Raw genomic sequence first — 13,268 nt, 5'->3', positions numbered from 1 at the left:
CAATAGGCTCTGAGCGATGGGGTCCTTCTAGAGTCCTTCCTTGATGCTCTTAATGATGTCCAGTTTGATCTGGCTTTGAGAGGGACCTTCACCTGTGGATAGTGCTGCAAGCTCGGCCTTCCCGCTAAGTGCATCAGCAACCCTGTTCGTCGGCCCTGGCTTGTACTATAGAGTCATGTCAAACTCCGCTAAGAAATCTTGCCATCGAGCTTGCTTAGGGCTCAGCTTCTTCTGTGACTGAAAATAACTAGTAGCTACATTGTCAGTTTTGACCCCGAACTTAGAGCCAAGCAGGTAGTGTCGCCATGTGCGGAGGCAGTGGACAATGGCTGTCATCTCCTTCTCTTGCACAGTGTACCTCCTCTCTGTATCATTCAATTTGCGGCTTTCAAAGGCGATGGGATGTCCTTATTGCATCAAGACCCCACCAATGGAAAAATCAGAAGCATCTGTGTGTAGCTCATACGGCTTGCTTGGATCAGGCAAGTCGAGGACAAGTTCTGCTGAGACAGCTTTCTTCAAGTCATCAAAAGTTGTTTGGCAACATTCACTCCAGGTCCACGTACTAGTCTTCTTCAGTAAGTTGGTGAGGGCAGTGGCTCGTGCTGAGAATCCAGAGATGAATCTTTGATAGTAGTTCACGAGGCCAAGGAAGGAGCAAAGTTTGATGACCCTGGTGGGCGGTGCCCAATCTTGAATGGCCTTGACTTTAGCTGGATCCATGCTGATTGTGCCTGCTCGGATTATATGTCCGAGGAAGGCCACCTCTTCTGTGGTGAAAAAACATTTCTCCTTCTTAACAAACAGATTGTTGTCCCGCAAGACCTGGAAAACAGTACGGAGGTGGTCAACATGTTCCTCCAAGTTTCTACTGTAAATTACAATATCATCAATATACACAACCACAAATTGGTCTAGGTAGGGATGAAATATTCTGTTCATCAATGTACACAAGGTGGCTGGAGCATTGGTGAGCCCAAAGGGCATGACCCAAAATTCAAAGGACCCATATTGTGTAACACAAGCTTTTTGTGTTCATCTCCTTCAGCTATGCGCACTTGATAGTACCCCAACCTCAGGTCTAGCTTGGTGAAGTACTTGGCCCTGCTGAGCTGGTCAAAGAGGTCGACCACCAAAGGTATGGGATATTTGTTCTTGATGGTGAGCTTGTTGAAAGCTCAGTAGTCAATACAGAGCCGAAAAGATCCATCATGCTTCTTTTGGAACATGACTGGTGCTCCAAAAGGGGCCTTAGAAGGCCGAATCAATCCGGCATCCAACAACTCATTCAACTGCTTGTAGCTCGGCCAGCTCAGGAGGAGACATTCTGTATGGCGGGTGTGCCGGTGGTTTGGTTCCAGGCTCCAACTCAATCTTGTGATCCACTTCTCTCCTTGGGGGAAGCTTCTTCGGCAATGTGGGAAGCATGACATCCTGGAATTCTTCTAGTGTCATAGCAATCGCTGGCGGGATATGCCCGGTTGGTGGGTCAGGTAGGTCAGAGTCCACCAATGTGGCTAGGTAAGTGGCATGTCCTTTCCGCACTCCATCCTTGAGTTGCAATGATAAGAGCATCTTGGGGGTGGACGTGGTCCCTAGCACAACTGGAACCATGCAAGGAGCCTGATCTTTGAATATGCACACTTTGTTGAGGAAAGGCATGGGCACCGCTTTTACTTGAGTTAAGAAGTCCATGCCAAGAACAACCTGAAAATCATCCATGGGCACGACTGAGAGGTCTATCGTCCCTTCCCAGTCACCAAGTTGCAAGACCACCCCATGAGCTACACCTTGTATGGGTTTGGCATTATAGTTCACAGCCTTCAACCATCTGACTTCCTTGGTAGGTGCAAGTTCTACTCGGGATGCCTCCTCCATAGAGATAAAGTTGTGGGTAGCACCTGTATCCACCATGGCTCTTGTGGCTTACCATTCAAGTGAATGTCTACATACATCAGTCCCTTTGGCTTGAACTTCGATGCTTCTTGCGGGCTCGTCTTCTTCTTCATTGCATTGAGTCTTCGTAGAGCCCCACTCTTGTCTCCCCTTGTTCCTTCTCCTCCTCGCTATGCTCATCATCACTAAGCTTTGCAAGCAAGGCATTGAGCTTCCCCCGACTAGGACAATCCTTAGTCCAATGTTTTCCCTCACAAATGAAGCATGGTGCCGGAGGTGTTCTCTTCACAAACTGGCCACCCCTGTATCCCGAGTCTCCTTCGGGTCTCCTGTAGAACTTCATAGTGTTGGGTTTACTTGGCCCCAAGTCTCCCTTGGGCGCGTAGTAAGGTTTTTGATGATGCGCGATCCGGCCGGTCTTAGCTATCAACGACCTTGCTTCTGAACTGAATAGCAGGGAACCTGAAATGGAGGAGATGAGGAAGCTCTAGGGGGAACCCGGTGTAAAGGCTCTGAAGCTTAAGTTAGAATCCTTCAAAGGCAAGATAAAACCAAATAGCACAAAGTTTGCATACCTCCTCTTTGGGGGAGTGGAAAGCCTTTTATATCCATGCACACTCACTCCTAGATCCCGTCATGTCGGGAATGAGTATTTCCGTGCTTCTGCCAATTCGGACGTCCTCGCCTCTGCTGGGGCAGAACCGTCACTGTTCTTTTTGTCAGAGCCATCTCTGTAACTGGAGGTAGCGGTGATAGGTGACGGTGGCAGGCGGCCGTTTGTAGTGCAGCCGTCAAGCATCAGATCCCAAGTCAGTCGGGTGCGTCGCCCCTGGATACAGACTCTTTCGGTGTCAGGTACGGTGTGGTTTGTGAAGTTCAACGCTCTGGAAGCAAAGTGCCTGGAGCGGTGCATGAGGCGGTCTTGAGTCTGGATAAGGGGGGAGGTTCCGAACTATCATAAGACGGGCCAGTTCGGGTCTCTACTTTGTGTGACGGGGCCAAAGGGAGAGTTCGGGCTCTTCGTAGGGAGTTTGAACTCTAAGTAGGGAGTTCGGGCTCCTCGTAGGGAGTTCGGGCACATTGTAGGGAGTTCGGACCGCTGGTCTCTTCCCTTTGGTGTTTGTACCCTCAGTACGCTGTTTTAAGTGCCGAGCTACTTGTTTTTTGCCACGTGGCGTGATTTGCGAGGTCGGGCCAAATCTTCCTTCATCAATTGCCCCCCACTCCTCGTGCTAAGGGTCTTGCCCTGGCACGGGGAGTTCGCGAGGTGTCAGGTAGATTTGTATTGCACTTTGAATCCTGGTTCTGCTGGCGCGAGGTGCGTTGTCAGGGTTTCTTGAGCTTCTTCGAGCGTCCATTTAGGCAGGAAGCACACCGGCCTGTTTAAACGCTAATAGATGTGGCGGCGAGAGCGTTATTTCGAAATTTCAAAAAAGCGCGCCACTTGGGGGGCGCGATAGCGGGCGTCTTTTCAAATTTGAAAAAGACGTGCCGCTGCCGTTTTTCCTAAGGAGACGTGCGCTGGTGTTCCATCAATTTCGAAAAGATGTGCGCCGGTGCTGTCAGTTTCAAAAAGACGTGCTCCAATCATGTCTCTGTCTCGGGAGACGTGCGGTCAGTGCGGCCGTAGGCTGTCGGACTGGCTTTGATCTGAGCCGTTGCCTTTCGGTCACTGTGAGCATAAATAGCGGGGGGGGGACCCCAGTTGTTGTCACTTCTCTCAAGCCAGCGTCTGAGTTTTAGCTCGCATCCAGTTCGCGTCCAGGTTTTTCTAGTTCGCGCTCAAGGTCTTCCACTCGTCCAAGCTCCTGTGGTCTACAGCTTTTGTCCGGGTGAGTACTTTCCTGGATCTCATCATTCCCGATGTCTAGCTCGGATGGCTCAAATAGTCCTTTCAGCGGGTCTGATGCAGGTTCTACGAACCAAGTTGCATCCCCCGATAGCCCTAGCGAGCCGGAGGTAGAGCTCGAGGAAGAGTTCGAGCTCGTAGGCCATGGCGCTTCGGGTAGTTTGGCGTCCACCTCTCATCGGGGTCTGATGTTAGACAAGTTCGGCCCTTCGACCATGACGCCCGAGGGGCTCCAATCCCTCATTACTTACTATAACTTGCCCGAGAATATGCTTATTTCATACCTTCGGGTAGCTTTCCTTGGGAACACGGTCCTGATGAGATCGTGATATTCTGGGAGCAGCTCGCCGCGGGGCTGCGATTGCCTTTCCATCCCCTCTTTGTCGAAGTCTTGAACCACTTCGGCGTGACGGTCGGCCAGCTTCACCCGAATTCCATTCGAAACTTGGTGGGGACAATCTCTTTATTCTACAACGAGAGCTTTCCGTTGTACTTGGAGATTTTTTCTTCAATCTTGATGCCTAAGAAGCAAGCGGGTCCCCTCCCCGGGCATAGGCGGGCTTACTACCTGTCTCCTCGCCCGGGCTTTATGCTTTTACACGAGCTCCCCAACAAGGTCCCAAAATGGAAGCGTGACTATTTCGGGGTGCGAAGTGCGCTGGGGTGGCCTTTTCAGACCGGGTGGGGGATGGCCGCTCTTGACTCTGGGGTCACGTTTGACAAGGAGACAGCGAAGGGCCTCCAGCAATGGGTGCGGCTTGGGCTGAAGTGTCAACAGTATCTGACAAAGGCCAAGCTCATTACGGCCGGCCTGAGCTCGGGTAGGTTCTTCAGTTAGAGACTCTTATCTTGCTTTCTTTCTTGCTTTTTACTGATGGCGAACTTCTTTTCGCAGGTGTGATGGATTCGCGAGGGACCCAGGGTGGGCACTTGTTTCAAGGTATGAAGAGGAGAAAGCAGGTTGCCAAGCGAACTCGCACCGAGATGCCTCAGGATGCGGAGCCCGAGGTGACAGGCTATCATCCAGAAGATCCGCCCAGGGAGCCTGAGGTGGTCCCTCCGATGCAGGAGCCGACAGGGGGCCCTTATGCTGAGACTACATACATAGGGGCTCCTACATACTCGGGGGCTCCTGCTTACTCCAGGTCTGCTCCTACGCGAGCTGGGCCCTCGGGCTCGGGGGCCCCGAGGGATTTCAGGAGTGTATTGACACCGACCCTTGCTCTTCAAAAGAGTAAAGAGGCTATCTTCCCCGAGGAGGTCGCGGCGTGGACTGATCTCCCTCTGCATCAAGTGGCCTGCCGTGTCGTTACCCATGCCATGGTGGTATGTGTTTTCCTTTTCTAGAGCTCTTTGGCTTTTGTTTTGTTGGTTCTTTTGATCATTCGGTCTCTTTTGGTAGGTGAATTCTTCTATTCACGCCTTGTCGGGTCAGGTGGAGTGGAGCTCGAGGCAAGCGCGAGCTTCCGAAGAGGCTCATCGTGCTGCCGAAGAGTGCTCGTTTTTCACGGATCAGGAAGGTGAGGTCTCAGAGAGATGTCGAGGCCATGGGAGTGGTGGTGAAGCACATGGCGGACTTGAGGCTGGATCTGCGGCATCAGGTCGAGTATCTTCAGGAGGACATCAGGGAGAGGACGCTGATCTTTTCCCAAGGTATCAAAGATGCCAAGAAGAAGGCCGTCGATGAGTACATTGCTTCGCTGGGCTTCGATGATCTGATGGTGGATTCATATAGGAGGGGTTTTAAACTAAGCCGGTGGATGATCCGGAATACATACCCCGAGCTCGATGTTAGCGCCATATCCACTTCGTGCATAACTTAGGAGATGGCTAATGCTGCTGAGGCCAAGCCAGACTCCGAGGGCGAGGCGGGGCCTTCAGGTTTTGTTGAAGTGTTTTCTGATGATGAAGAAATAGCTCCGGGCTTGTAAATTTTTTTTATGTACTACCTTACTTTTGAAATGGAATGACTTTTGTTTAAGTATTGGTTGTTTTTTCTCCCGAACTGAGCATATTTGCCGAACTGAACGTATTTGCCGAATTGACTATACGTTCGGTCTGTTTTCTGCCCGGGCTACCGCACTCGCGCGGCCTGTTTTGTTGCTCTGAGATGCCGGTCCCTATTAGTTCGTTGTCTCCGTTTCGCCTTTGGCTCTTCTTTGCTTGCCTATGCCAAGGTTTCTTCGTTAGTTCGGCGTCCTAGACCGTAGGCTTTGGTGGTGATTTTATCCACTTTGCTTGGTGGTCTATAGGTGGTACCGCCTTAGGTTGACAATGTTCCATGCTCGGGGTATTTGTTTTCCCTCTAGGGTTTCAAGCTCGTATGCCCCCCAGAGTGCTTTCTTTACTCTGTAGGGTCCTTCCCAATTTGGTCTAAGTTTTCCTACACCGGGTTCGGGTACCATGACCTTACGGAGAACCAGGTCGCCGACGCGAAAGTTCCTCTTCTTTACTCTATCGTTGTAGTACCGAGCTACCTTTTGCTGGTAGGCCATAGTTCGGATGCGTGCGAGGTCTCTCACCTTGTCCAGTTGGTCAAGGTTGGTGCGTAACTCGTCTTCGTTCGTCTGCTCGTCGTATGCTTCTAGTCGCAGCATAGGTACTTCGATTTCTGCCGGGATTACCGCTTCGGTGCCGTAGGTGAGGTTAAAAGGGGTCTCCCCTGTGGCGGTTTTTTCTGTGGTTCGGTGAGCCCATAGAACACTTGGTAGCTCGTCCGCCCACAACCCTTTAGCTCGGTCTAGTTGTGCTTTCAGTCCGTAGAGGATGGCTCTGTTCATTACTTCTGTTTGGCCATTTGCCTGCGGGTGTGCGATCGACGCGAAGTTCTGACTAATTCGCATACTTTGGCACCATTCTTAGAACTTGATATCCTCGAACTGTTTGCCGTTGTCGGAGATCAGTACCCGAGGTAGCCCGAAGCGACATACTATGTTTTTCCAAAAGAAGTTCTGTATGTTTCGGACTGTAACCGTTGCTAGAGGTTCAGCTTCTATCCACTTTGTGAAGTAATCTACTGCCACCAGTAGGAATTTTCTCCCACCTGTCGTTGGTGGGAATGGCCCCAGAAGGTCGATGCCCCATTGTGCAAAGGGCCATGGACTGGTGAGGTACTTGAGGTCGGAAGTAGGCTGATGGTGGATATTGGCATGCTTTTGACACTTGTCGCATTTTCTGACGAACTCAACGACTTCTGTCTTCATCGTTGGCTAGTAGTATCCTTGTCGAAGTGCCTTTTGAGCGAGGGCTTTGCCCCCCAGGTGTCTGCCGCACAAGCCTTCATGAGTGTCACGGAGTACGAGCTCGGCTTCGGCCGGTCGCAAGCATCGCAGGTAGGGGAGCATGTAGGATCGTCGGTACAACCATTCGTCTATTATGACGTATTTGACTACCTGGCGCTGCACCCTCTTGGTTGCATTGCGGTCTGCAGGGAGGGTTTCGTCTAGCAGGAAGCTCGCGAGTAGGTCGATTCAGTTGGGCTCTGCTTCAGAGACGGGAATGACCTCTTTTGCCCCACCGAGAATACTGGGTCGAGGTAAGTTTTCTATGTACACGGTTCTCATGGCGTTGTGACTCGTGCTGGCTAGTCGGGACAAGGCGTCGGCCTCAGTGTTCTCTGACCTCGGGATTTGCTTGATGAAGTGTGACTGGAAGTTGAGCAGAGCCTCCTTTACTTTTGCCAAGTAGGCAATCATAGTGAGCTCGCGTGCTTCGTACTCGCCTATAACTTGGTTGACCACGAGCTGGGAATCACTGCAGATAACTACGTGCTTTGCTCCGACCTTGTGCGCTAGGTTCAACCCGGCTATCAGTGCCTTGTACTCCGCCTCGTTGTTGGATGCCGCAAACTCAAAGCGTAGTGCGTATTCCAACTTTGTTCCGCTCGGGCCGCGTAGCACTATTCCAGCCCGCTGCCCTGCTGGTTCGAGGAGCCATCTACGTGAAGGATCCAGGGCTCCTCATCCCAATTCGCGCTTGGTCTAACCAGGAGAGATGCTACACTGGCTGCTACTTCACGGGGTTCAGACTCTATTGGCTTGGGAGCTCCGAGCTCGCCCGCACTGGGGATCTCAGGCTCGATCGGCCCAGGGGCTTCGAGGCTAAACGTGCACTCGACGATAAAATCTGCCAAGGCTTGGGCCTTAATAGCAGTTCTTGTGCGCTAGGTTCAGCCCGGCTATCAGTGCCTTGTACTCCGCCTCGTTGTTGGATGCCGCAAACTCAAAGCGTAGTGCGTATTCCAACTTTGTTCCGCTCGGGCCGCGTAGCACTATTCCAGCCCGCTGCCCTGCTGGTTCGAGGAGCCATCTACGTGAAGGATCCAGGGCTCCTCATCCCAATTCGTGCTTGGTCTAACCAGGAGAGATGCTACACTGGCTGCTACTTCACAGGGTTCAGATTCTATTGGCTTGGGAGCTCCGAGCTCGCCCGCACTAGGGATCTCAGGCTCGATCGGCCCAGGGGCTTCGAGGCTAAACGTGCACTCGACGATAAAATCTGCCAAGGCTTGGGCCTTAATAGCAGTTCTTGGCTTGTACTGGAGGTCATACTCACTAAGTTCGATAGCCCATTTCATCAGTCGACCGGAAACCTCGGGTTTGAGTAAAACTTGTCTCAGAGGTTTGTTAGTCAAGACGATGACGGTGTGAGCCTGGAAGTATGGGCGGAGTTTCCGAGCTGCTGTCACCAGTGCGTATGCTAGCTTTTCTATCTGCGGGTACCTTGTCTCTGGACCCGGTCTGTTTCTTTTATTAGTACCGAACTGACCACCTTGTCACTTGCCAAGAGGTACAGTTCTAAGACCTCGCCCTCCTCGGGCCGGGCCAAGGTCGGCACACTAGCGAGGTAACCTTTTAGCTCATCAAACGTGAGCTGGCAGTCCTGGGTCCACTCGAACCCTTTGCCTTTGATTGCTTTGAAGAAAGGTAGGCAGCGGTCTACTGATTTGGACATGAAGCGGCTTAGAGCGGCTATGCAGCCGTTTAGCCTCTGAACTTCTTTTACTTTCCGAGGTGGTCTCATATCTAGAATGGCTTTTATCTTATCCGGGTTGGCCGCAATACCGCGCCGATTGACAATGTAGCCTAGGAATTTGCCTGAGGTGACGCCGAAGACACATTTGCTGGGGTTCAATTTCATGCTAAATTGACGTAGGATTTGGAAGACAGAATCTAAGTCTTGTATTAATTCTTGTGAAAACTGTGTCTTGACGACCATGTCGTCTATATAGCACTCTATCTTCATGCCAATCAGAGGTCAGAACAGCTTATTTACAAGTCTTTGGAAGGTCGCCTTAGCATTTTTTAATCCGAAGGGCATGACCTTGTAGCAATATAGGCCGAACTCGGTTATGAAGCTGGTTTTTTCCTCATCGGATTGGTCCATCCGGATTTGGTTGTAGCCCGAGTAGGCGTCCAGGAAGCTTAGCAACTCATGTCCCGAAGTCGCGTCCACTAGGCGGTCAATTATGGGGGGGGGCAGCAATCTTTCGGGCAAACTCGGTTCAGGTCGGTGTAGTCGATGCACATGCGCCACTTGCCGTTCGCCTTTTTTACCAGCACCGGGTTGGCCACCCAGCTTGGGTAATGAACTTCCCTTATGAAGTCTGATGCGAGGGGCTTCTTGACCTCCTCGTCGACCGCCTTCCAACGTTCTGGGGCTAAGTTGCGTTTCTTCTGTCTAACGGGTCTGACTACAGGGTCAGTATTAAGTTTGTGAGTTATCAGGCCGGGGCTAATGCCGGGCATGTCAGCCGCGGACCAGGCAAAAATATCTAAATTTTGAAGTAAAAAACTCACCAGTTCGGTTCGTAGGGGTTCCTCGACGGAAGCACCGATCTGAAGTGTGCGAGTTGGGTCCGTAGTCGAAGCCGGGATTGTGACCGTTTCCTCTGTGGGCGAAGCTCGTTCCTCACCTTGCTCTACAGGCCGCTCTAGCTCGAGGTCATCGGACGCCTTGGTTTTTCCCTTCAGGGCGGCAACATAACACTTGCGGGACTCGAGCTGGTCGCCCCGCGCTACCCCCACACCGAAGTCCGTAGGGAACTTCATGGCCAAATAGTAGGTGGAGACCACCGCCCGTAGGATATGCGTGATCGGCCACCCTATTATGGCATTGTATGGGGAGGGGGTCACGACCACTAGGAAATCATGGTTGAGTCTGACTGCACAAGGCCATGTGCCGACTTCCACAGGTACTGTTATTTTTCCGAGGGGCCTGACTTCCTCTCCGCTGAAACCCACCAGGGGAGTGTTCGCGGGCTTCAGCTCGCTCCTCTGTAACTGTAGCTGGTCAAATGCTGATTTAAAGAGGATGTCCGCTGAGCTGCCTAAATCTACGAGTACGCGTCTGACCTCGAAGTCGCTGATCCTTAGTTTAATGACAAGCGCGTCATCATGGGGGTAGCGGACCCCTCGTGCGTCGTCCTCCATGAAGAAGATTGGTTCTTCAGTCTTTGGTCTCTTTGGGGGGTTCCGTTCCTCGAGGGCCGCTTCGCGAACTGAAGTCCGGGCCGCTGCCGAGGTACACCCTGCTACCACCGAACCTCCCATAATTACATGGATGGTTCCCCGAACTGGCCTCTCTTCCGGAGGCTGTCGTTGCAACGGTTCGGCAGGTCTGCCGCTAGGCTCGGGGGGCATCCTTTTCGTGCTCCCCTTGCCGACCTGCCTTATTGTTATTATTGTTGTGCTGTACAAATTTTCTCAAGTATCCGCGACGGATGAGCCCCTCTATCTCGTCCCGGAGATTATTACACTGCTCGGTACTATGACCATGGTCTCTATGGAAACTACAATACAAATTCTTATTTCTCTCGTTCGGATTTCCCTTTAGGCAAGGTGGCCACTTCACGTATGGGGCGTCTTTGATCGTCATTAAGATCTCGGTCCGCCTTGTGTTTAACGGCGTGTAATCTGTCCGAACTGCTAGGGGAGCTCAGAATGACTGGTTCGGCTTCGGCTCCCGGGCAGGGTTTTTCCTGTCGACTTGGTTGGAGGGCTCGCCTTCCCTCTTTCTTTTCTCGTTCCCGCCCTCGGTTCGTTGGTTGATTTCTTCCTCTGTCCTCATGAACTTGTCTGTGAGCTTGAGGAATTCGGCCACGGTTGCGGGTTGGTTAGCTACCATGTGCCATTTGAATTCTTTGTGCGTTACCCCTCTTTTGGCCGTCGCGAGCTGCACCGCGGGGTCCAACCGCGGTATCTGCAAGCATGCTTCATTGAATCGCTTGATGTAGCCCCGGATGGATTCTCCTTCCCTTTGGACTACTCCGAAGATGCTTTCCTCTGTTTTGGGGCACTGTTTGCTGGTGACAAAGTGTGCGGTGAAGACCTACACGAACTGGGCCCAGCACTTTATCGACCCGGGGGCCAGGTTTCTGTACCAAGTGCAGGCTACCCCCCTGAAGGTGGTGGTGAAGGCCACACACATGCATGATTCGCTGGCCCTGGCGAGGTGCATTTGGGACTGGAAAGCGTCAACGTGGTCGTTGGGGTCGAAGGACTCGTCGTACTTGTCCAGAGGCGGGAGCTTGAAATTTCCGGGTAAGGGGACCGCCAGGAGTTCTGATGCAAGGGGGAAGGAACCGAGAGAATTGGGGCAGCTCCTACCTTGTCCGAGCTCGTCTCTTCTTTGCCTCTGAGCTCTGAAAAGACACGAGTGGCGGTTCGGCAACTTCGCCAGGGCCTTCGTTGTTGAGTGGGCCTTGTACTGGCGCTGCTGGCCTCCGTGTTGCCGAGCTCGATGGGCCCGGAATGCTAGTAGTCTACCGCCAAGGCGCCAAATTGGTTTTCCGTGAGCGGAAACTCAGGCTTGGAGCGCTGAGGTGCCGATCTCGCGGGCGAGGTTCTCGACCCGCCTGCTAGCTGCGAGGCGGGGATGATTTTTTCTCTCTTCGGCCTGGGGACTAGGCCTGGCTGTTAGGGGGGTTCTGGGGCCGGGAGGCCTTTCCTTGGTGGGGGCGTCCATCCTGCGGGAGGCCTTGACCAGCCTCGGAATGGGGTGGCGAGGTGGAAGTAGTGGTTGGTTCAGTGGCAGTTGGGGGAACTGCTGTTGATAGTGATACTGGGAGATATTGTGCAGCACTTGGTGCTGGTGAAGCAGGTGCTGCTGGAACTGTTGCATTTGGGCTTGCATTGCCCGCATGCACTGCATCAGGTCATCCAACCGGTTTTGGCTAGCTGCCAGGGGGACGACAGTCGGTTCAGTAAAGGTTGTCTCAATAGGGGGAGGAAAGGGGATGCTATTGGCAGGAAGGTTTACGGGCGCCACTGCCTGTGGCGCATTCAAGCTGGGGATCCCATCCACCGAAAGGGCGATGGTGAACTGTCCAACGCACATCACGGGGACTTAAAGTTGTTCCCCGGTGGTGTTTGTCTTCGTGCCACGTTCGGCGTTGCTGGAGGAGGCCATGAGTGTTTGGGTTTTTTGAAGAAAAGGGGTTATGGAAGTTTGGAGGGAGGCTTTTTAAAGCGTTACCACAGACGACGCCAATTGATGATGCGTGATCCGACCGGTCTTAGCTATCAACGACCTTGCTTCTGAACTGAATAGCAGGGAACCTGAAAAGGAGGAGATGAGGAAGCTCCAGGGGGAACCCGGTGTAAAGGCTCCAAAGCTTAAGTTAGAATCCTTCAAAGGCAAGATAAAACCAGGTAACGCAAAGTTTGCATACCTCCTCTTTGGGGGAGTGGAAAGCCTTTTATAACCACCTCGCGCACTCACTCCTAGACTCCCGTCAGGTTGGGAATGAGTATTCTACCAGTTCGGGCGTCCTCGCCTCTGCTGGGGCAGAACCGTTACTGCTCTTTTTGTCGGAGCCGTCTCTATAACTGGAGGTAGCGGTGACAGGCGGCCGTTTGTAGTGCGGCCGTCAAGCGTCAGATCCCAAGTCAGTTGGGTGCACCGCCCCTGGATACAGACTCTTTCGGTGTCAGGTACGGTGTGGTTCGTCCAGTTCAACACTCTGGAAGCAAAGTGCCTGGAGCGGTGCGTGAGGCGGTCTTGAGTTCGGATAAGGGGGGAGGTTCCGAACTATCATAAGACGGGCCAGTTCGGGTCTCTGCTTTGTGTGACGGGGCCAAAGGGAGAGTTCGGGCTCCTCGTAGGGAGTTCGAACTCTAAGTAGGGAGTTCGGGCTCCTCGTAGGGAGTTCAAGCTCTAAGTAGGGAGTTCGGGCATCTTGTAGGGTGTTCGGGCTCCTCGTAGGGAGTTCGAGTTCTAAGTAGGGAGTTCGGGCACCTTGTAGGGAGTTCGGATTTCTGGTCTCTTCCCTTTGGTGTTTGTACCCTCGGTACACTGTTTTAAGTGCCGAGCTACTTGTTTTTTGCCACGTGGCGTGATTTGCGAGGTCGGGCCAAATCTTCCTTCATCAGTTTCCTATCGCCTCCAACCTTCCCTACGCCTTGATATGAGTTGGGTTTGGGGCCGTCTTTGCTTGGTCGTCTGTTGTCTACCAGTTGTTCAACAACGGCCATGGCTGTGGCGAGGTCCTTCACACCTCGTCTCTGGAGTTCTAGCTTGGCCC

Source organism: Nelumbo lutea, chromosome 6 (genome assembly GCF_056320005.1).
Source record: "Nelumbo lutea isolate HS-2025 chromosome 6, American lotus-T2T, whole genome shotgun sequence".
NCBI lineage: Eukaryota > Viridiplantae > Streptophyta > Magnoliopsida > Proteales > Nelumbonaceae > Nelumbo > Nelumbo lutea.
Note: the sequence above shows the minus strand (reverse complement) of the source record.